This window comes from Ricinus communis, chromosome 9 (genome assembly GCF_019578655.1).
Source record: "Ricinus communis isolate WT05 ecotype wild-type chromosome 9, ASM1957865v1, whole genome shotgun sequence".
NCBI lineage: Eukaryota > Viridiplantae > Streptophyta > Magnoliopsida > Malpighiales > Euphorbiaceae > Ricinus > Ricinus communis.
Genome location: NC_063264.1, coordinates 22,367,127 through 22,390,803, shown reverse-complemented (window position 1 = coordinate 22,390,803; position 23,677 = coordinate 22,367,127). Strand labels below are relative to the sequence as shown.

The 23,677-nt window shown below is 26.6% G+C and overlaps 1 long non-coding RNA gene across 1 annotated transcript; it reads right to left on the bottom strand.

The window, feature by feature from the left end:
• Positions 1-17,887: 17,887 nt before the first annotated feature.
• On the bottom strand, positions 17,888-23,234 carry LOC125371068. Its single transcript, XR_007217270.1, has 4 exons — positions 22,767-23,234; positions 22,535-22,680; positions 22,308-22,426; positions 17,888-18,244 (listed from the first exon to the last, which is right to left on the bottom strand). It is a non-coding gene; the product is annotated as an uncharacterized LOC125371068 (long non-coding RNA).
• Between the last annotated feature and the right edge of the window lie 443 nt (positions 23,235-23,677).

Here is a 23,677-nt window from a genome sequence, read left to right as displayed (position 1 = left end):
CCACAGACTTTACATCAAATCATCTCATCAATCCATGCAACTTATATATATATTTATATATATATACACACATACATATATTACTAATTAAGCCTTGCCTTCTCTCTCACCCAAAACAAAATATAATAATATAATTTATATTTTTGCCAAAAACAAGTGATGTAATTTTACCAGTTGTCAAGGCATTGGCAGCAGAAACCAACCCAAAAAGAGGCAAAAAAGAAACCCCCTCAATCTTCTCCTATTCAGCTCACCTGAGATCAGACGAACAAAATAAATATTACAAAAGGAAAGCTTCGGCCTCAGGCTTTGCCATTTAATGTAATTTTACCAGTTCTTTTCTTTTACACCACTGCCTCTCTTCTTCCTGTTCTCTCGTAGTTCTAACCTTAAATTTAAGAACCCTAATCACACATCTGCATATATAAAAAAATAAAAAGACATTAATGAACTCATCTCTTGCCCACGTGCTCATTGACATTGTTGCTCAATCTGCTGTTCCTGTGGTGTGTTCTGTTTTGGGTTCTTGGAACTATTTTTACACTGTGGTTGATAAGGTAAATCCATAGAGAAGATAGAAAGATGTAACGCAGACTCAGTTGCTTTTACAATTAATTGGAGAGGGTTTAAAGATAAGATGTTTTCTTTTTTCTTTTTCTTTTTGGGGACAGTAGGTTAAGTTTGAGGAAACTAATGGGATGTGAAATGTCATTGTAAATAAATCTTACACACCAACTGTTTGTATTAATGTACGGTACAAGGTAAGCCACTATTTCTTTCTCATCCTTCCTTCTTTTACATCGGTTATATGCAATGGTTACTTGTTTGGACCTTGTGTTTATTTAATATCCTAACAAAACACCCTGACTTTTTTCTTTTTCTTTTTCTTTTACTTGTTTCTTTTAAGTTGTAGTTTCATTTACATCCGAATCCAAAAGTAACATAGTACATGATTTCTGAAATCATACAAGGTAAACACAAAGTAATTAGTATAAATCAAATTGTAAATGGTTGCATCGATTAATTAATTTAATATTATTTTTAATTTTATTTATTTATTTTTTATTTTTTAATATCCAAACTTTTTTTACTTAACATAAATCTGATCTCTAATTATCATCATCCAGCGGAAATGAATATATTAAATAAAGAGACATGACTTTTTTAGACCATAGATAAAAATATTAAATGTTATAAAAATAAATTTAAATATATCAAATTATATTAGAATTTAGAATGCTAAACTTATTAAATAATTAAAATTCAATAGAACAAATATGCATTTAGTAAATCTAATTGAGCTTCTGATTTAAACAAATAAAGCACATGAGTTCAGTTGGGTAGATGCAAATTCTTTACATAAATATTTAAAAAGGAAAGAATATTTAAACTCAATTAATGAGCGAGTAAATATTTGGTTCCATAAAGTTTGGCCATATTCAGATAAATTAGACGTTATCTACTTTAGTTTTCCTAATATATAACTCTTTTGTATGATTTAGTGAACTTTTACGGTTACCTTTTGTTTGGAAAAAGAGAAAATAAGGAGGAAAGAAAATACGAGAAGGAAAAAAGAAAAGAAAGTAACTTTTTATTATTTGGAAATAGAGAAAAGTAAGTTGAAAAAGAATTCCATCAAAACAAGAGGGTGAAAAATATAAGGCGGATACTTTTTCTTTTTTTCATTCTTATTTTCTTTCCTCAATTTATAAGTTTCAAAATATAGAGTTGTTATATCTCGCACGTGAGTCCATTCATAAAATATGTGTGTCATGGATTTATTTGTTTCTTTTAGAAGAAATGTGTTGGCTAATTTAATTTAAAATTTTTATTTTTATTTTCTATTATAACTAATAGCGTATTATTATATTTTAAATATAATTTTATATTCTTAGTGTATTTGACATTTTTTTATCATAGTATTATATTTATCTTTTAATAATATTTTAGTATCTTTCTAAGAAAAGTTCCAATATATTAAATTAGATTTTATATACACACAAAAATTTATTATTAATTCAAATTTTTATAAAAAACTAAAATTTACTCATAATTTAATTATATTTATATTTTATCAAATTTCTAAATTTAAATTATTTTTTATCATCATATAATAATATTTTGATTTCTTAAAGTTTAATAATAATGATGAAATATTAAGTTAATATGAATATTCATAATTATAAATTATAATATAAATTATAAATACAAAATACATCAATAAAAACCATAAATATTAATTATTAATTATAAGTTGATACATTATAAATAAATAACATGTTCATAAATTATAAATCATTATTTTGTTAAATGTATAATTGAAATTTGTATATATCATAGTCTAAAAATTTATAAAAAGATTATAAATGTATAGTCTTTTAATTTTGTATAAATTATAAGATTATATATATAGAAACGAAAAATTAATTTAAAAATTTATAATAATAAATAAATTTCTATAAATTAATTTTACATCTCGAGAAAATATTAGCAAATAATACATCTTTTTCTATTCTCAAATAATTGTATCAGTCATGCACTAACACTTTTTGCAACTTTCACAAAAATGCAATAAGTTATTGACATTTAAATTCATAAACAAAACCTGCAAAAGAGAATAGTAATCAATAAACAAGATCCTCATAAAAATTAGTAAATAGAAAAGGTCGGATAGAGATCGCCAAAGCAAATATTAGGCCAATCCCAAACTCTGCGCATACAAATTCTGTCAATGATCCGATGACAAACAATAATAAAAATTAAAAGAAATAGAAAGTTAATAATTCAAATAAAATTAATTTAAAAGAAAGAACAAAAGAATAACATAGAAGTTATATTAATAAAATTAACTTAAAAACTAAAATTAGATTACAAAGTTATATTAAACAAAGTCTTTATATATTTATAAATAATAAAACTTTAGTATTAATATAAATAATACTAAAACTATTTTAGTTCGACCAGCAAGTACTCTAAAAAAATTAAAATTCGACGTATTTTTAACAAATAATAAAATAAATTATTTATTAAAACTGTTATAATATACCTTTTAGTAAGTTATAATATAAAAAGATTATGTTAATACTTATTTATATTTGAAGAAAATAGATATTTTTATTATTTTTGATAAGTGAAAAATTAATTGTATGTTACTTTAATATGACAAAATTTTCAATTTAAGATCGTTACATATAAAAATATCTATAACTAATTATTCATACTTAATCAAAATGATTTCCTTTTATTGAGAGAATAGTCCTCGTATTGTGTTGTGGAATATTAATTTCAATTGTAAGTAATATTATTATTTGATGTTTTATTTCTGTTTTGAATATAATAATTATAATTAAATCATTTTAATTAGTATTGTTATATTTTTACCATAAATTGAAAAAATTAATTAATGTATACATTTAGTATTCTTTTCACATTTATTAAATAAGTTCAGTGCATGTTTAAAAATAGAACCAAGTTAATAATCATATGATCATTATCAAAATTTATTGTCAAATAATTAAATAATATATAATATTATTAAAATCTCATATTATTAAAGTGAAAATTAATTCACAAATTATCGAAAAATCATAAAAACTATACTAATGAGAGCTAAATGAGGACAAATAAAATTATTTATTCAATAATAAATAAAAATAAGTATGAAAATAAGTAAATTTAAGCAATAATTTCTTATGATATAGTAAACATCAAGACTTTAAAGCTAATATTATCAAAAATAATAAAGTTTAAACCTAATGAATACATTTATAGCTTGAATTAGAAAAAGAAAACGTTGAACATGAGTAAAAAGGATTATCTTTTCTTTTCATATTGTTATAAACTTTTTCTCTTTTTCTTCTTTAGTTTTAAATTGATAATATATAAGTATCAAGTATTGAAAATTAGGAATGGCAAGTATATGCATTTTCTAGTTTTCTAATTTCTTTTCATTTATTATTTACAAAATTTGGTAAATGAGAGTTTTTGTTAATGACTTATTTTAAATTAATCAGTGATGAAATAGAAAATTTGATTAAATAAATAAATCTTTTTTAAAATAGGATAAAATGACAAGTGACGTTCATTGATTAAAATATATATATATATATAATATTTGTATTTATCTTATTTTCAGTAAAAGTTTATCTTAATCTATTATGTTTTTAATTTCTTAAGCAAGCAAAAGAAACCTATTGAATTTATATTTTTAATATTGCATTTTTGAATAATTTTCTATTTAGTTTTAGTATTTAAATTATAAAATGATTTTATTTATCTAATTATTTAGATAGGTGATTTTTTTTAACAAGTTAATTTTAACGTCTAATATAAATGATTAATTAATAATTTTTATTTGCTCTAATTTTTAGGACAATTTAATACCAAATATTTAAACATTTGACGACACTTATATTTAGATCAACATTATCAAATTATTTTACAGTTTAGTTATAAATTATTAAAATAAAATTAATATTGATAATAATGAAGTTTTTACTTTGATACCAAAAGTAGACAAAATTAAGAGTGAAATTTTTACTCTATTTAATAAAAAAATATTTTTAAATGAGTATAATACCTGATGAAAAATTTAAGGATCAATTTATAATTTATTTTATCAATTTGATATTTTACTTACATTAACTTTGAATGGAGAAAGTAGTAGTTGATTTTGTAAAAGGAATGAGGTTTAATTGGACCCTCGAATTTGCAATCAGATTTAATTTGGCTCTTTTTAACTTTTACAACTAATCTAATCCCTGAACTTCTCTAATAGGTTCAATTTAGTTCTTTTTTAAGCGAGTTTGTTGCACGTGCTATGATAACAGTGTGAAAAAACATCCAAATTGAGCATGGCTACAAAGTTCGAGGGCTAAACTCAACTCAAGTTTCAAGTTGAAGGGCCAAATTGAACTTTATTCTTTTACTAAGTTAATAATAAAATAAATATTTTTCTAAGATTACTACAAATCAATAAAACATTAAAATCAACTCCCCACTAGCGTCATTACTTTTTCATCACTATCACCAATACTTTTTAAATAAAAAATTAATGACATTATTATAAATATAAAAGCAGATATGAGATTTTATAATCCAATACTATCATTGTCACCACTTTATCAGTCTCCACATAACTTCCACCAACTAATTCAAAATCTAAAATATATAAAAAAATTAGTTTATTTAGTTATATAATTAAACAAATATAATTCAAATTATTTCTTAGGGTCAAATGGAGACGCACAAAAATTTGAGTGACCAAGTTGAGTCTGTATTAAAAGTTGAGTAGTCAAATTGTACTTTATAACGTGTGCATTTCACTCTCCTAAAAAAGGGCTATATTGTACCTATTTAAAGAGTTTATGGATTAAATTGGTTGTAAAAGGTAAAAAGGGCCAAATTGAACCCGACTGCAAAGTTTGAAGGCCAAATTGAACCTTATTCCTAATACAAACTTTACTAAATATATACAACTAATTAAATATAGAAAAATTCTTAATCATAATTTGTTTACACCTAAATTTAGTATTGTTAAGTCTTGTAAATTTGATCAGGCCTATACAGAAATCCTATTTAATTTTTATCCAAATTTTGAAGTTTATGGATCTTGGCCTATATCCAAATTCCTGACCCATAAATAAATTCTAAGCCCATAAGCTAAAACTTGTAATCCTTAAAGGATTATTAATATGTGAAAAATAAGGAAGTAAAAATGTGAAAAAGTAGCTAGAGAATCTTTTAGAAGCTTGAACCACGTTCTTATGAAGTAGGAATGAAGGAATTCAAGTGACAGCCAAGGAGAAAATACAAGAAAGAAAAAACACATTTATGTGATATGTAGGAGTGTCACGACCCAAACTCTGGGTCGGACCGGCACTAAGACACGGGAGATGTACGTGGCTACTTGTGCTTGTAACAAGCCTAAAAACATGCATTCTATATCGAATTCTCACATACTAATCACAATTCCCAACTAAAAGGCCACAATTTAATACTAAATTAATTAGTATCCAACTCATTACTAACCATAATCCATCATTTCCATTCTGCAATTTAACTATAAATATTTCTTGAATATACTATTTACAAGTCCATAACATAAATTCATATCCTCAAGCCTATTAACCAATTATATAATAACTATACATATTTAGCATCTCACATCTAAGGTTTTAATTTATATCAAATTTGTACTATGGAGACTAAGATTACAATGACTAAATGAATACTCAAACTAGGAGTGAGCATGGATCTCGGTGATTCCCACCCAAACCGAATAACCGTACCGAAAAGTACCAGAACCGAAAAACCGAAAGTTTTTATAATCGAATTGAACCGATCCGAATTTTTTTACTATTACGGTATGATACTGGTTCTTTAGTAAAAACCGTACTGTAACCGTACCAGAACCGATCCGTCTTGTACTGATCCGGACCAAACCGTAGAACCGAATTTTTTACATATATTTATAAATAATTATTTATATTATATAAATAATACGTATATTAAAAAAATAATACATATACTCTATAAAAAATTATTTTATATTTATCATTTATATAATTCAAGCAATTGTTATCGAAATACAAAAATAATACATATTAAAAATAACTATAATATTATAATATACTTTATACTCTATAAAAAATATAAGTTATATATATTAATATGTCACATAGTATATTGATACTAGTAATCTAGTATACATACTATAATACTAGATTTAAAATTTATTTACTATCTAGAAATTTTTGACAAGTTAATTAAAAAATTACTTAATTTAATAAAAAGTTATATAAATTAGTAAAAATTATAAAAGATATTATTATATAAATATAATATTATGTACACTATATTTATTAATAAATTAATTTTTAATTATATAATATTTATATTTTAAGAATAATAATATTAATTATAGTAAAAGTGTTAATTTATATAAATATTAAAATTAAGAAATAAAAATTTTAAAAATAATTTTTATATTATTATACTAATAAAACTTAAAAAATTAAATATTTAGAAATAATTAATTTATTAAATTTTAAAATATTATAAATTAATATTAAAATATAAAAAAATATATTAAATTATATTTATAAATTTAATTTTTTTTTGAAAATGATCAAACAAAACTTGAGAAAAAATTGTTAAAACATCTTTAACAATATAGAAGTTCTTTACTTCCTACAACAGCGGAGGTCCTCGTTTGTTGTCAAGATTGGCTTAGAAGTTCAAATAAACCTATCCAACTAGAAGAATCAATAGAGGATATTGAAAGCATAGAGTCAGGTAACATTTCTTTACTTCTTACATATGTTTGTTTATTGTTGATGTTGTTAAGTCTTATTGACGTAATTTTTTACTTTTATTGTAGAAATTATTCAAGATCCTGAGATTGGTGAGTCCCTTATGCCAAGATTAAATGTGGAGTGCTAATTTTGAGGGGAGGTAATAACATTCCTTTGCTAATTTTGGACATGTATTTTAGTGCTACATAAAGTTTGTAAATTTATTTATTTTAATGATTGCCATCTGTAAAATTTTTTTATGCTAGCAGTAATATATATTTTAATGGTCTGTATTTGAATATTGAATGAATTATTGTATTTGCAAGTGATTGAATTGCGAAACAAGTTTTTCAAGAATATGATTGCAACTTTAATTCAGATTTTCATGCTACTTTTTTTAGATTAGTAATTATATTTTCTCTAAATGTATTTGGTTAAAGATGAGATTAAAGTTGTATTTTTTAAATTCTTTAGAACCGAAAATAGCAACAAACCGAACTGTATTGAACCGTAAAATTGGTACAATACAGTATTGGATCCTTTTATGTTTGGTACGGTACTGGTACCTTCAATTTTAAAATAACCAAGGTTTAGTATGGTACTGGTGATTTATAAATAACCGAATTGGACCGATCCGTGCTCAGCCCTAACTCAAAACAAATGCGAAGTGCCATGAAAAAGTGTAACACCACGTCTCACAAGTTACGAGCTAACTTGGAAAAATATTTGAGAGGAGTCAAACCTCACTGAGTGAATAATATAACATATATACTTTAAAATTAGTGGATCACATATTCATATAAATATCTTTTATTTATTTATATACACACATATTCATACCAAATTTTGTGATGCTCAATGCATAAGATAAGAGAAATATAGAAAGAACATAAATATTGCTCTTACTACTTTTTAAATATTAAATTGAGGACTTACTGCCAAAGGCGAATATCACCTTTAAGGCTCGATGCCCGACCCTCTGGTTAAACTGTGTGGTTCACCAACAGGTGTTCGTTACCTCTCAAGGCTCGATACCTAACCATGTGCTACCTCCCATTACATCTGGAGGCGCCTGTCATCCCTCAGGGTTCGGTGCTCAACCCTCTGACCACGATAAACTCAATTATCTTTATTAATGTACCTCACACATTCTTAAGTTTTCAATCATACTAGTGTACACATGGTCTAATGGTTTCTCTATCGGTTAGGTCGTTCTAACTCATTTTCGTCATGCAAATACATATTATATAATCATACCATGCATTTTGCCTACTTAGACTACATTGCATGCTTACTTTTCCAACACACACAGTAGGCTTAGAATGCAAAGGGGTTAGAAAATTAAAACACAAGCATATATGTCATATTTCTCACTTCAACTGACGAGCCGAACAAATAACCAATTCTATCTTTTCATCCTCAAAGAACCTCGGCTAAAGTATGCACTTGTCAACTTCACTCCCTAGGCGATTGTTGATTCTCAACATCTTAACCAAAGAGAAAGAATATGAGGACAAAGAGAGAGATGAGTGAATCTTGATCTCTAAATGTGTTGATGATGATAGCTTTTATATAAATTTATATATAAATAAAAGACTTTTGATGGGTCTGTGTGTGTATAGGTTGAGGTTTAAAGAATGGTAGAAAGTTGGAGAGAAAGTGAGAGTGTAGATAAGGAGATAAGTATAAAAAGTACCTCGTGGCTTTATTATTTGATAATTTAGAGTAGTGGTTCTTTTAGACATAAAGATATATGTGGTTAAAAATTATGACAAAAAAGTATCGAATGGCAAGAATTTAGCCATCTACATTCTAATCAGCTATTATTATCATATTTCTCGTGTTTGATAATATGAGTTTAAAATTTAATAACTGAAAATATCATTATTTGACCATTAAATCAATCTTTCAGCTTAATGACGTTTTAAACCGTGATTAACGGTCAGATAATGGAATTAGAAGTTACTAAGCTCCAAAATCAAGTTATCAAACACGAGCAATTGAATAATGATATTGATCGGAGTGAAGGTGGTTGAATCCTTACAAGTCGAGACCTTTTAATGTGAGATACCTTTTTTTTATCACGATCTGTAACTATATACCTCATTTTTGTTCAAAAGAACTACATACTTTAAGTTGTAAAATAGTGAAACTACATGGTACTTTTTTGTACTTATCCCTAAGAAAAATAAAGAGAAAAGAAATATGGATATAATTATGTGGTGTAAAGAAAAGCTCTAGAAGACAAACTTCAATTTAGTCCATCTCTACACATAAACCTCATTTACACCCTTAAGCTCTTATCTCTTTCAAATAAATCCTCAATCAACTAATTATAACAGTTATAATTAACACCTCAATTTCGTTGCTCTAATAATTTATAATTAAAATATCAATGACTTAGATATTAATCCCTCTTAATCCCAAATATTAAATTAGAACAATAACTATCACCAAATTAATCCTAACACCATAAAAATTTCATAAGCCAAAATTTTAAATTATTAGATATTTTTAATAAATTTCTCTTTAAATTCACCGAACTAACACATGTCATTGGAAACTAGAAAACCAAAATTTATGGAGTGTTACAAGGAGGCAATTGAGCATAACTAAGAAGTGGAGTGAAATATGGATAAAAAGTTGAGAAAAGTAAGAAAGTGAGCAAGAAAGTTACATCCTTATCAATATGTGCAAAAAAATGGAAAGTAGCAGCACATGCTCTCAAGGTGGGGAGTTAATTGAGGAACAAGCCAAGGATGAAGAATATACCATAGTATCTCTTGATCCATGGAAGTTTATCAATAGGCAAGGACCGCTTAGTGACCAAACTCCAACCAATCAAATACAAAATCAAAATACCTAGAGTCTATAAACTTTGTCTTTACATTTATTCTTAGATTAGTCAAGCTATCCTTATATTAGTTCAATAATCCTTAGATTAGTTCAACAATCTTTAGATTAGAAAAGTTAGTTTTAATTTACCATATGATTAAAAATTTTAAGTGTTCCTCAGCATTCAATTAGATTTTGTAAGTCATTTACTTTATGCAATCAAATTCTTGGAGTTTTCTAGTTACTATTTTAACTCATTTACTGCAATTAAGTTCCTTAGCTTATATTTTTATCATTGCTCTTAGCTTACAATAATTTAGCTCTTAGCTTTATTCCTTAAACTAATTTTCATATTCCCAACTTACTAATCACATGCTCATAATTCAACTTCACATCCTTAGCTCATAATTGCATGCTCACAGCTCGGCTTTTCATCATAGCTTAATATTAGCTTAACTTTTAGCTCATTAATTAGCTCTACATAATGATTTGGTAAGATTGCATCAGTTTAGCTAAGAATCTAAGGTAGTTTAGGTTCCTTTATTACTTGTACAATCATTTAGATTAGAAGTCAAACGGTCACATATTTTACATTTGTTGCATCTGTTACAATTATTTGTGGTAATCAGCCTCTGACACGCTCGACGGTCAATCGTACATGAAAAGGCCGAAATACTGACCAATAGTAATCTTGGCATGCCCAGTGGGACACATTAACACAGTGCATCCACACTATGTTTATTTTATTTTGGTAAAGAATTCTTGAACTAATAGTTCCAAGATCATAAGTGTTTGAGAATTGTTACTAGATATTATGACATGGAGGGAGGGGCAATCCTGAGGGATTTCTTTATTGCGAGCCAGATTCCACAAAGGCAAGATGAGGATCAGTATTAACTTCCTCACGCAGGGATGAAAACTCAAGACTTGTTAGGACTCTACCTCAAATTAGCTGCCAACTTGGAAGGCCTATGTTTCCTCAACAATATTATGAAGCAACCAATCCTAACACTCAACCTTATTTATATAAGGCAAAAACTATTCCTCAAGGAATTCCGTACAATGGAAATAATAAATGAGATATTCCTCAAGTATTAATTCTTTAAATGCAAATTCCTCAAACTAACATTAATACAAAATGAGAGAAGCAATACAAGAGTTGTATAGACCTAGCCTTCATCAAATATGCATCCTCAATTTTAGAAGCCATATCCTATTGAGGACATGATTGATAAAGGAATCCTTAAATTTGCTAGGAAGAAAGAAACCACGCAAATAAATGAGGATTCACTCTCGCTTGTGGCCTCTATTAATACGCTCCTTTCAAATTAAGGTCAATCATTAAGGACTAGAGTAAGGTGTGTTTTAAATCCAGGAAGTCAATTTTTAAAGATTCATGGTAAGTTAAGGAATCCAATTGCAGGAAGATGCTTGACAAAAGATGGATGTCTAAGGAAATAATGATTCAAGTTAGTGGGAGATAAAGTAGGATCTTGCACTAAATCAAAAAATAGAATTTGCCTTCTCAAGAAATACACTCAGGATGAAAGTGTCTAACAAATCCTAACAAGACTTTTTGTAGAAAGCCAGAAGAACAGAGGTTCAACAATCAGGACGAGGAAGTCATCCCTAGGCTTTCCATGCAAATTGTAAATGAACTCGGGGGTAGTCCTTAAAAGTTCTTGAAGATGTTTCTCGGAAAAGTAGTAATAATGATCACTATCAAGTTGAGGAGCTGTATGAAGCACATCAAAAGAGTGAGGCATTAATTCATCCTCTCACCTTTTAGATAATAATGGTTCCACGGTGGCGGGCCAGCAAATCCTCAGTAAAGTTACATGATTTGTTCTACTATGCATAGACCTAAAGAATCCAAAGAAGTTTCACTTGAACTCGAGGGGCAGTCTTCAGAGGTTTCTCAAGAAGACCTTAACTCGTGTCATATTTAGACTGAGGAGGATTATCAACTATTCCTCAAGGGAAAGGAATTCCTACAATCTAATAGCCGTTGTATAAGCAGGCTTGTGGATTCTCCATAAGATGTTAGACTTCACCCTATGCTACAAGCTTGAATTAAAAGAGGAGATAAGAAAAAGAGATATGCAGGCAGAAACACTTTTTATAAGATGTGGGTGCCTAAAATGTATCTGATTCAAGTAGAAAAAAAGCAATAAAAAATCATCAGAAGAAGAAGGCTTTAGGAATTCATATTAGGAAGACGTTCAATAAGATGTGGATTCCTAAGTAATATTTGGTGTAGACAGAGAAGAACCAGGTGAGAAATGTTTATAAGATTCCTAATCATTCTTATACAAGGTTCTACAACAAATAACCCATAGTTGTAAATTCTCCGTATATGAAGCTCCATTAATAGAGCTATGTATCTTATAAAAAGTTTCTACAGTCACTCAATAGAATACAAAAGCAAAGATTGCAAAGGAGAATATGGGTAGAATTGAAGATATTGTCTAAGGAGAAGAAATTCACCAAGAAATCAAGATTAGTAGGGATGGCAAGAAATCGATAGAGTTTTTAAAGTAGAAAAAATTCTACCACTTTATAGAAATTCCATAAAATTGTCATTTATGATCCAAAAGTTAGCTACTGAAGAAGTAAGGTAGGCTAACATAGATGTTCAGGGGGCAACTTTCCCGATGAAAGAATAAAGCTTTTGTCAAGAGTTCATGAGTTTAGAGAAAGTGAGAATTCATAAGCCTTTGAAAAGGATATCAAAAGAAAATTCAACAAAAGGCTTCACCTTCATAAAAGAACCAATTTCAATATTTGACGAGGGGGTAATCAGAATCTGAAGAGCCCACACATTGAAATCGAAATTGATAGTTTTTATTATATGCTTTTTCTAGTATTAACAATACTATCAGTTATTACACCTTACTATGGAAAGAATGAGTTTAAATCACCATCAAAGGAAGACTATCACTACGATGTGAATTTTAAGCATATTCGATTTATGGATCAAAAGAAGGCATAAGATTAAGATCGAAGGTTGATACCACAACCATAGAATCAAGTTACTAATAGTAGTGATTTAGTATTAAAGGAGTGATAGGCCAATTCTATGGCTAGATTTGACATCCTAAGCAAGCCAATGGTTATTTAGAGTCCATAAAGGAAGGTTGGCCTAAGGGCTACTTTTCTATAAGTATGTTATGGATTCAATTTCTTTCCTAGCAAAAGCTCCTCAATAGATAAAAGAGTTGAAAGAGAAACAACAATGGATCAACAACAAGAAATGGAATGAAGCATCAGAATCCTTACTAATAGAGCAAAGCACCGGTCTACATAAGGAGCCAAGGTTGAGGAAAGAAATTTACAGAAAAGTCATGGCTTTGAAGCTAAATTCTAAAGGCATAAGAGTAGAAAACACTACTTAAGGATATGTAGATGTGGCAATGGAAGTGCTTGCAAAAAATTAAAGATTAAATCAAAGAAAGTTGAGTTGTGCATAAATACCTTATTTTCTTAAGAAATAGGACTAATCGAGGGTTATGACTGGTGGTAGCCAATGGGTAGCAATTGATCGACGTATGATAATGGCCGGCAATGTTGGAATGGTTGGAGATGAAGTGACAACCGATATAGGAAAGAGTTTTGGTGGTGTTTGCCTGTTAAGAAAAAGAGGAAAAGAAAAAGAGAAAAAGGAGTTTGGATATATTCTAATTAAAATAGTATATATTCTTAAATAGTTCGGATAAAATTAAATCAGTGGAAAATATAAGGAAGTATTTGGTTAAAAAATAAAGAATTTTCTTTATATTAATTGGACTATTTCTAATTAAAATAGAATTTATTCTTTAAATATTTTGGATGAAATTAGATGGTTATACGATTAATTTTTGGTGGAGTATTTTATAAGATATTTTCTAAGTATTTCTAAATATTAAATTATTCAATTAATAATTAATTCTTTCTCTTTTATTTTTGGTCTTATTATTTTATAAGAAACGCTAAAAATATTATTTGGGGGATTCATACATATAGATAAGGCTTTCAATCTTATTGTATACGGAGAGCAATTGTTTACATTTAAGTTTAACATCGGACTAAGTCTAGTAAATTTGGGCAGGCGCATAGAGAAAATTCATTTAATTTCTATCCAAATTTTGAAGCCTATAAATTTTGGCCCATATCCAAATTCCTGACCCCGAGTAAATCCTCAAGTTATTGGCCAAGTGAAAAATAAGGAAGCAGAAAGGTAAAAAAATTGTTATAGAGCCTTTTGGAAGCTTAAAGCACATTCTTATGAAGTAGAGAGAAAGGAATACCAGTGTCAGCCAAGAAGAAAATGGTATGGAAGTAAAGCATATACAAAGAAGAAAAAAGCACATTTATGTGATGTGGAGATAGCATTTGAGCAGAAGCAGGAAGTAGAATGAAATGTAGACATAAAATTGAAAAAAGAAAGTAAGCAGGAAATTTATATCCTTATCAATATATGTAAAATATAGAAAGAAGCAGTATGGGCTCTCTAGAAAGGGAGTCACCGGCCAATCAAATACAAAATTATAGTAGAATTTTATTAGTCAATCTATTTAAAAAAAATGAAATTTTAGTTTAATATTATAGTATAACGACTATGTTAAACGCTTTTAAAATTTTAAATTTTAATAATAATATATTTTATTTTATCAATAATAAAAAAATTTAGTTACAAAGTTATATATATATATATATATATATATTATGATTGACTAAGTCATAATTTATTAATTATATCAATTGATAATTAATATTTATTATTATTAATTTATATTAATTAAACTGTTGTAGAATAAAAACCTTTTAACTAAAGTTTTAAATCATCAAGATTTTATTAAATTAATTAATAAAAAATAGAATAATAAATAATAAATAATTAAAATTTGACAAAATTTAAAAAATTTAAAAAATTTATCCAAAAAATTAGATAAAGAACTCTACTTAAATATACATTTTATAAAAATAGTAATTTATATTTGAATAAAATCTATTATTAATAAACAGTTAAAGGTATTATAAATATTTAGAATTACTAATAAAATAAGTTATTTTACTTGTTAGTAAAAAGAATTATGACAGGTTTCACATACAACACGCATCTTAAGTGTCTTAGACACTCACAAAAACGACGTTAACAATGTAAGGTAATGTGGCAGCCTTATTCACCTTTCTCAAAACAAAGAGCCTAATTTAATCATAGAAAAATCAAATCCGTATTTCAAATCCCAGACCCATTCAAATTGGCATCAAATCAATAAATCTGTTACTCTAAAAATTGCAATTTCTCTCCAATCAACATTGAAAGTCAGTTGCGTATGAATTTCTTATATCCCAAAGTGTTCATCATTGATTGAAAGATTGAATTTGTTATTTGTTTTAGAAGAATCCTTCTCAAGGTTATTCCGGCTGGGATTCTTAATTGAACAATGCTTCTCGCTCCGAGACCTTTAGCAGATGAAGCTTCTATTGACTTGCTCATGGCTTGAAAAAAGAGTTAACAAAAGCTCCCTTTTAGTCCAAAAAAAGAGTTACAAGGTCACAAATTTGGTAAAAATTAATTACTAACAAGGCCTGAATTTAGGGGCAAAATGAAGTGAATGCGTGTGTGAGAGACACCCACATTAATAAGGCAATATTAAATATTTGTAGTGGAATAAAAGCTGGTTTCATATAGAATAAACAATGATGTAAAAAGAAGACGTTTGAACAATTAAACTCGAGCAAAGATTAAATTGGGCACGAAAGCTTAATGAAGGACTAAATTGGATACCTTAACACTAATAGATTCTTACTAACAGGAGCGTAAAAATCAGGTATTGACAAAGTGAATATTAGTTCAGAACTTTCTCACCGATGTAGATGAAACTTTCTCACAAACAGCGCCAATGATGATGCACCAATTTGTAGATTTGGTCATATATGACCCATTCTTGAAGTATTATTTATTTTTTCAGCTCATAGCTTTATGGTCTTATCCTTTATAAATAAAGAACTCTCAAAAGGAAAACGTGATATTAAACTTTAAAAACTCATATTTACTCAATGTAGAATATAATGTCATCAACTGTAAATAATACATATAATGGTAATGGTAGTTGGGTGAGGGCTAAAACGTATGTGGTAGATGAGAGTGTGCTTGGATGGACCCACGAAGACAATGAAGATATAAATGAGAGTGATGTAAATCAATAATAATGAAAAAAAAAAGATATATTAAGGAGGCTGCAAGAGGCTATAAAAGGAGAGGAAAGTTTTGATATACTTGCAATAAGAGAGATTATATTTTTACAATGACCTTGAATGTCGAGTTCTAGTTTAGGAATTTAGCATGGTCTTGGAAAATGTCATTCAATTTAAGACTGCAAAAATGTCATTCAATTCATAGGGGGTTCATAAAATATAAAACCAAATAATGCCTACAAGGTAAGGATTAAGTGCAGAAAAACAATAAGGATGTCCATGACTATTACATATTAGTTCTGAATTTATTTTATTTTTGCAATTGATAATTCGAATTTAATTTTGATTCAATTAAACTCTTCAATTTTACAGGTCCATTAATAGTAATAATAAAAAAATATTAATATTCTCACTAAGGACATTACTTATAATATGCAAAATATCGGCCAACTGACAATTTTAGGAGTATTTATGTATTTAGCCATCATTTTATATTTTTTATATATAATTATTTTATTCAAACTTATATGTTTTTAGATGGTATAAAATACACGGGCATAACGTCTGTGATTAAAGTGATTAAAAATAATAATCTGTAAAGTTAAAAAGCCCAATTGAATTAAAGTTAGTTCGTAAGATCACTTGCAAAAATGAAATATTATTATTGCTTTTATTTTTTTGGTTAATACTGAAAAAAAAATAATAAATATAAATATCACTCAATTTTATATTTAGTTATTTTAATTATAAAATTTTAATCTATTTCTTCATTATCATTCAATATTAATTATATTTCAATTTAGTCACTTTATAGATAAAAAGATTTACAAGTGGTAAAAGAGCCGATAAGAAAATATTAATAAAAAAAATATAACATGTTAAATTTTTATTGACAAAGTGATTAAATTATAACAAATAATAAAATTATTTGACCGTTCGATTTATATCAAATTTTTGCGAGTCAGTATTGACATGTCAAACTCATATATAATAACATGAATTTATAACTTAATTTCTAATTTTATTATTTAGTCATCAGATTAATTTTATTGGATCAACAATATTTTTATTGTAATATGCAATTAAATAATAAAATTTAAAATTATTACATCCTAAAAGTATAGTAATATATATATATATATATATATATATATATATAAATAATATAATAATAATAGTTAATCTATGTGAATACTAAGATTTTTGTAAATCAATATCTTTTAACTATTCATAATCATATATATTTTTATCTAAAATAAAATATATATTTAATTCTCATATAATAAAATTACAAATATCTTTTTATATTTTATATTTTAATATTAAATAAAATTTATTCATTCAATATTTTTATTTTTTAACCAACATACTTAACATGACACTAGTGCATCAAACTCTAACCTCTCCTTTATTTGTAAGACAAAAACTACTATTAAATGTCTAAGTGTTTTAACTTTATTCGATTGAATTATTAAATTTTTTATTTATTTTGTTGAATTTTTTAATTTTACTGTTAATATTAGTCTCCTATCAAAATAAATAAAAATTTATTATAATTAAATTTAAAAATTTAAGAGTATAAAAATGTATTTTATTTATTAGTAATTTAAAGATAAAATTCTATTTTTATGTTTAAGAAATCAATAAAAATATGTGAAACGTTTGGTGGACTTGTTTTGTCTTGTAATACAGAGATTACAAAAAAAGTGAAAAATAAAAACAAACAAAAAAAACAAGAAAGCTCAATTATCAAGAGATTGCCTTAAGGATCGCGCATGACGACAATATTATATCAGCTTCCCCATCCTCTCCATTTGCTCCTCTTTTTCTACTCCGCCGCCCTCCACCTACGGCGCATCGTAGTGCGAGTCAGCCCTTCTTCTGCCTGTTTGGGCCACCACTTACTTGACTTGGGCGCCTGGTTTTCACCTACGCTGCAACAGAGTGCTCATTACGCACCCCATCCCCATGCATAAATTTTAATACACAGCAAAACAATAATATATAAAATATACAAAAAGCGATTCGTACAGCGACTCAGTGGGTGAGTGACTGAGTGAGTGTGTATATTATTAATTATTTTTATTATTAGTTACTGTCAGTCCAATAATGCTGATCGTACTTTCTCAAAAAGAAAAAAAGTAAAATCAAAACTCAGAAAAAAGAAAAAAGTTATGTTGATTGCAATGTTTTATGGGCTTTGTACGGTTTAGATTTTGACACGTCTACATCTCACGTGGGCCCCTTTGTAGTATTTAATTGTATATATCAACCGCGTTTTGGCATTATATGGGTAAAAACACTTCAAAAAGAAGATTTTATTTCATAAAACTTAAACATTTATTTATGGGAAATTATATAAACCAAATATTTGAAAAAAAATAATCTAATGAATTAAAGAATTTTTATATTATTTTTAACACCTAATAATAATAATTTAAAATAGACCCATAATTTGCTTTATTTTCTTTTTCATTTAACATGAGTTTTAATAATAAGTTGTAATAATTTCACAAATTTGAGAAATGTGATAAAGACTAACTCTTAACCTTTTTAATAGCTATTGTAATCTTTTCTACAATAAAAAGGTGACCTAATGCCAAAATATTGAGTCTTGGCTTGAGAGTATCTTAACCTAATATTGCTGTTATTTATTTATTTATTAAGACTAAATAGACTGTAAATTATATAATAATAGTATTATATTTTTATTTTTATTATAAAAACGACAAATACCCCTATACCGATAGATGATGAATAAAAAAATTATATTCAAAATATTTTATTTAAAATAGCAATCAAGTCACTGTTTGATTATCTAAAAGTTAAAAATATTTATCTTCTCAATCCCTCAAAATATATGAAATTCTTATTTTAAGCTTTGATTTGGAAAGTAAACTCTATACTTGGGCTACTTTTAGATTTTGTACAGCACAATAATGGAGACAGAAAGTGGTCCTAAAACTTATAATGATTATTATTTTTTATATTTTTCTGGAGTAAAATTTTAGAATTTGGGTTTGAACCTTTTTTTAATTTATAGTTGAAGAAAATAAAATTCAATTAACTATGGGCTGAAATATTAAGGGCTTGTAGTCAAAAGCTTTAAATGAACCATCTTAGCATTACTCGCAAAGCGATTCTGGACCGGGCCAACACTTGTAATCATATCCCACTTGCTGCTATTATAGGATGGGAAGAGGTTTGATCCATTCGCTTCTGAATTATATTTGACATATATATATATATATATATATATATTTTATTTATAAAATAAATAAATAAATATAATTTTTAAAAGTAATATTTAATATTATTTTAATTTATACTTTTTTAATTATATTTAATAATACTTAAAATATCATTATAGCGGATATTACCAAAACCCGATCCAACTCCACTTAAATTATTTTTTTTTCTACCCTTAACTATCCCCGTACTTGGCAAATTTACGTATACTGACTTATATGTGCGGGGGAGAGAGAGGGACCTGAAAGGGAATTTTCTGTAATGGAAAGTTCTCCTTAGGTCCCTAAATGAAAATTAATACTACAATATATCTAATTTTAAATATTTTATTTTATTTGTGTTTATTTTCTTAAGAAATTTAATATTTAAGTTCTTTGGATTATTATTTACATGTTGAAGAAGATCTAAAATATTAAAATTGTGAAAAATAATTTTTCAGCATTTAGATTTTTTTTATTTTGTGCTTGATTATGATCTTTTTTTATTCTATTGATGTAAAAAATAATTAAAGATGGAAAAAAATATCAAAATTATTACTATAATTAAAAAGTAATTTGTATAGATTTACGTGCTATTAGATAAAAGAGTAAAACAATGACTATAGAAAAATTTATTAAAATAATATAGTTAATTTTATAATTAATTGAAAAGATTATCAAGAAGAAAAGTAATAAAAAATATACCGATATATTAATTTTATATCTAAAGATAAGTATAATTACTAATTAAATCTTGAACTTCATACTTCTTAACAAATTTATCTAATTGTTTCAAAATTTTAAAATAAATACTTATGCTTTCAATTTATTCTTAAAAATACTTTGCGATAATAGTTTTTAAAATTTCAAAATGAGAAAAATAACTAGCAAGTAAATTCTGCTTTCTAACATAAAAATTAGAAAGTCAATTAAGAATTTGTTATATTTACATGTAAAATATGTGATAGAATGCATATATTTGAGATTTTTAATATTCATATTATTAAGTCTAGGATAAACTATTTTTACTGATTCATAATTGTCATTCTTTTAGTAAGAAAAATTGACTTCCCATATCATCTTTTTTTACTTTAAAATTTTAAAAATTATCGGAAAGTATTTTTGAAAACAAATTAAAAGAATGAGTATTTGTTTTAAAATTTTAAAACAATCTGATAAAATTGTTAAAAAGTGTAAAGTTCATAACTGTCTCAAAATATAATTATATTTTATTTTTAGAAAAATGAAAACCTCATAAAAACTTATGATAAATACAATTCTTATTTAATCTAAATTATGAAGGTAAATGAGTGTAAAATAATTCATAAATTAAAATATAAATATAATAATTAAATTTACAAATAAAAAAGAAATTATTAGTAACTGTGAAGACTATCTTATTTTTTGAGAACCAAAAAATATGAGTCACCATTACTTTAAATATAATGTTTTAATTTAAAAAAGATATTTATTTAAAATTTTAATTCAATAAATAAGTAAGTCATAGAAAGTGTTCCAAGGCAAATAAGTGATTAAAATATATCAATATAGCAATTTTAGAGCTTTAAGATATCAAAAGTATCTTTTAGTTAACGAAAGATTTGAGCTAATTGAAAAAAATTACTTTTAAAATTTAAAAATAATTAAGTAAAGAAAAATATGAGAAAAGAATGCCAAAACAATTGCATTCTTTATAACAATAAATGTGGAATACTAAAAAACACTTGAAATGAAATTTAAAAAATTAAGAGCATATTTTTGCAAAAAAAGTCAGCTTAAAATGAGAGTTTTGTGTAAAAAAATGTTATTGACTTACTAAAAAGGGATTTGTGTAAACAGTCCAAGGTTAAAGTTATGATTTTATTACAATAATACTGATGAGCCCATATAATGTAAAATACTATATTTTTTTTAAAAGCTTAATTTGTTACTCAAATGTGGCATTCAGTCTTAAAGTTTTAGGTAGTTATCTCATCTTTTCCAATTTTTTATGGGGTAAAAGATACACAAAAATTTTCCTTGTGATATATACTCTTATCAATATTTGGTTCGAGATATGTGATTTTTATCATTAGCAATTTTATTTATTTTAGCTTAATTCTGTTAAGTAGAGTGTAAGTAGTAAACATGGAAAGATAATTTAAGACACTGAAGTAATAATTACAGGGAATCCTATTTATATGAAAAAAATAATAAAACTCTATAACAACTTGATAAGAGATCATTAGATTAAATTGGAACATAAATAAAAATAATAAGCTCAATTTTAAGAAAGTTCAATTCACACTTTTTGACTTTTCTTTTTTTTATATTAAAATCAGCTTACAATCTTAATTTTTTAACTTAATTTTTCCTTAGTTGAGAGAGATTCACGTTCTTTTAACAAATAAATAATAATTGACTTCTTCTTAAAAATTTATTTTACAATCTAAATACAACTTAAATCTTTAATTAAAATATATGTAATTATATTTCAATATATAATGATTTTAAATTAAAATTTATTATTATTTTATTATATCACTCTCCTTCTATAGGCATTAAAATTGAAATAAGGTTCAAAAATGCTCCTAAACTTTATAGGCAAGGCTAAATAGGCCCTTTGACCTTTCTAAATCATTTTAACGCAAAACTTATTATTTTAGGTTCAACTTAGCCCTTTTTTAGGCATGTGTATGCTACGGGCTAAAGTCAGTGTGAAATTCTTTTCATATTTTTAAGTACTAAATAAAAGCTAGTAAATAAAAAAATTCGCTATTAAAAAACTTACTACCATCCCACTCCTCTGCCATCATCGACTTCACATCTCTGCCACATTACCTATTTAACACCTCCTTCAAATCCATACCACCATTACCGTCTCTACCACCATGCTCAACCATCATCGATCTATCATTAATGAATGAAATAAATTAACTAAATATAATACTCTTTTAGCTTTATAGTCTAAATGAAGTCCATTGCAAATTCTAGGTTTTTTGAAAGAAGAAAAATAACCTCACAGTCAAATCCCATCTTTGCACCACCAGATGAGCCTCTTTTGCTTCATTGTCGCACCACCGTCATTAATGGTACTGCTCGATCCTTATCACCATTTACAAACTCCTCACCACCAAATTTAGTTTTCTCTTTAACTATCTAACCTGTATATTGCTTTTTATAATCAAATAACTACAATAACTAATAATTTTCAAATTTATAAATCCAAAGATAAATTAAGTACCCATACCAGAGCCCGAAAATGGGATGTAGCAAATAAGCGGTGGGTGGGGCTGTATGGATTGAACAACACCATTGAACCATACTTAATTATGCTAATTTAAACTCCACCTAAGTTATGAGTTATAGGTGAGATTTTTAGCAATTGAAGGGTGAAAGATTTTCTAGTGATTGAGTTATTGTTACTGTCGCTACCGTCACCCAAAGTTGCAACTTCAATTGCCATAACTTGACATTGCTGCTTCAGTCGTTACCGTCACTAGACGTTGCTACTTCAGTCGCCATGGCACAGTTGCTTCAGTCATCTTCATTGTAATTGTCGCCACTATAGGATTTGATTTGATTTTTATGTTTATTTCAATAGAATTTATTTGGTTAGCGCTTGAGTGGGTAGTTTTATTTGATTTTATCGTTGTAATGATTATACTGAGAGCCGGACTGGTGGAGTTGTAAAGATGGCAGTTGGCGAAGGGGACTGACAATGGTGGTGGTGAGGGCAATTAGGAGTTTTTCTTTAGTTAGATATTTAAGTATTTTATTTAATTTTAGAATTTTTTTATTGATAAATAAAATATGTGTAATTCAATCTCCAAAAAAGGGCTGAAATGAGCTATATTTGCTAAATTTTGGACTAAAATAGCCCCAAAAGGTCAAAAAGAGTAATTTAGCCTGCACCGACAAGTTGAACCGCCAATTTAAACCTATTCCAATAAAGTTCACTCTTCAAAAATGGATTAAATTGAGCGAGAAAGATAAAGTTTTGAATTAAATTGTCCTAAAATTTTGTAATAAGTTGAGAGATAAATTGAATTTTATTCCTAAAAATAAGAAAAATTCTAATTGTTCAGAAAAAAGTACTACCAAAAGTTCACACTCATCATCTCTTGACAAGCTTCTCATCTCCTCTACCACAAAACTAAT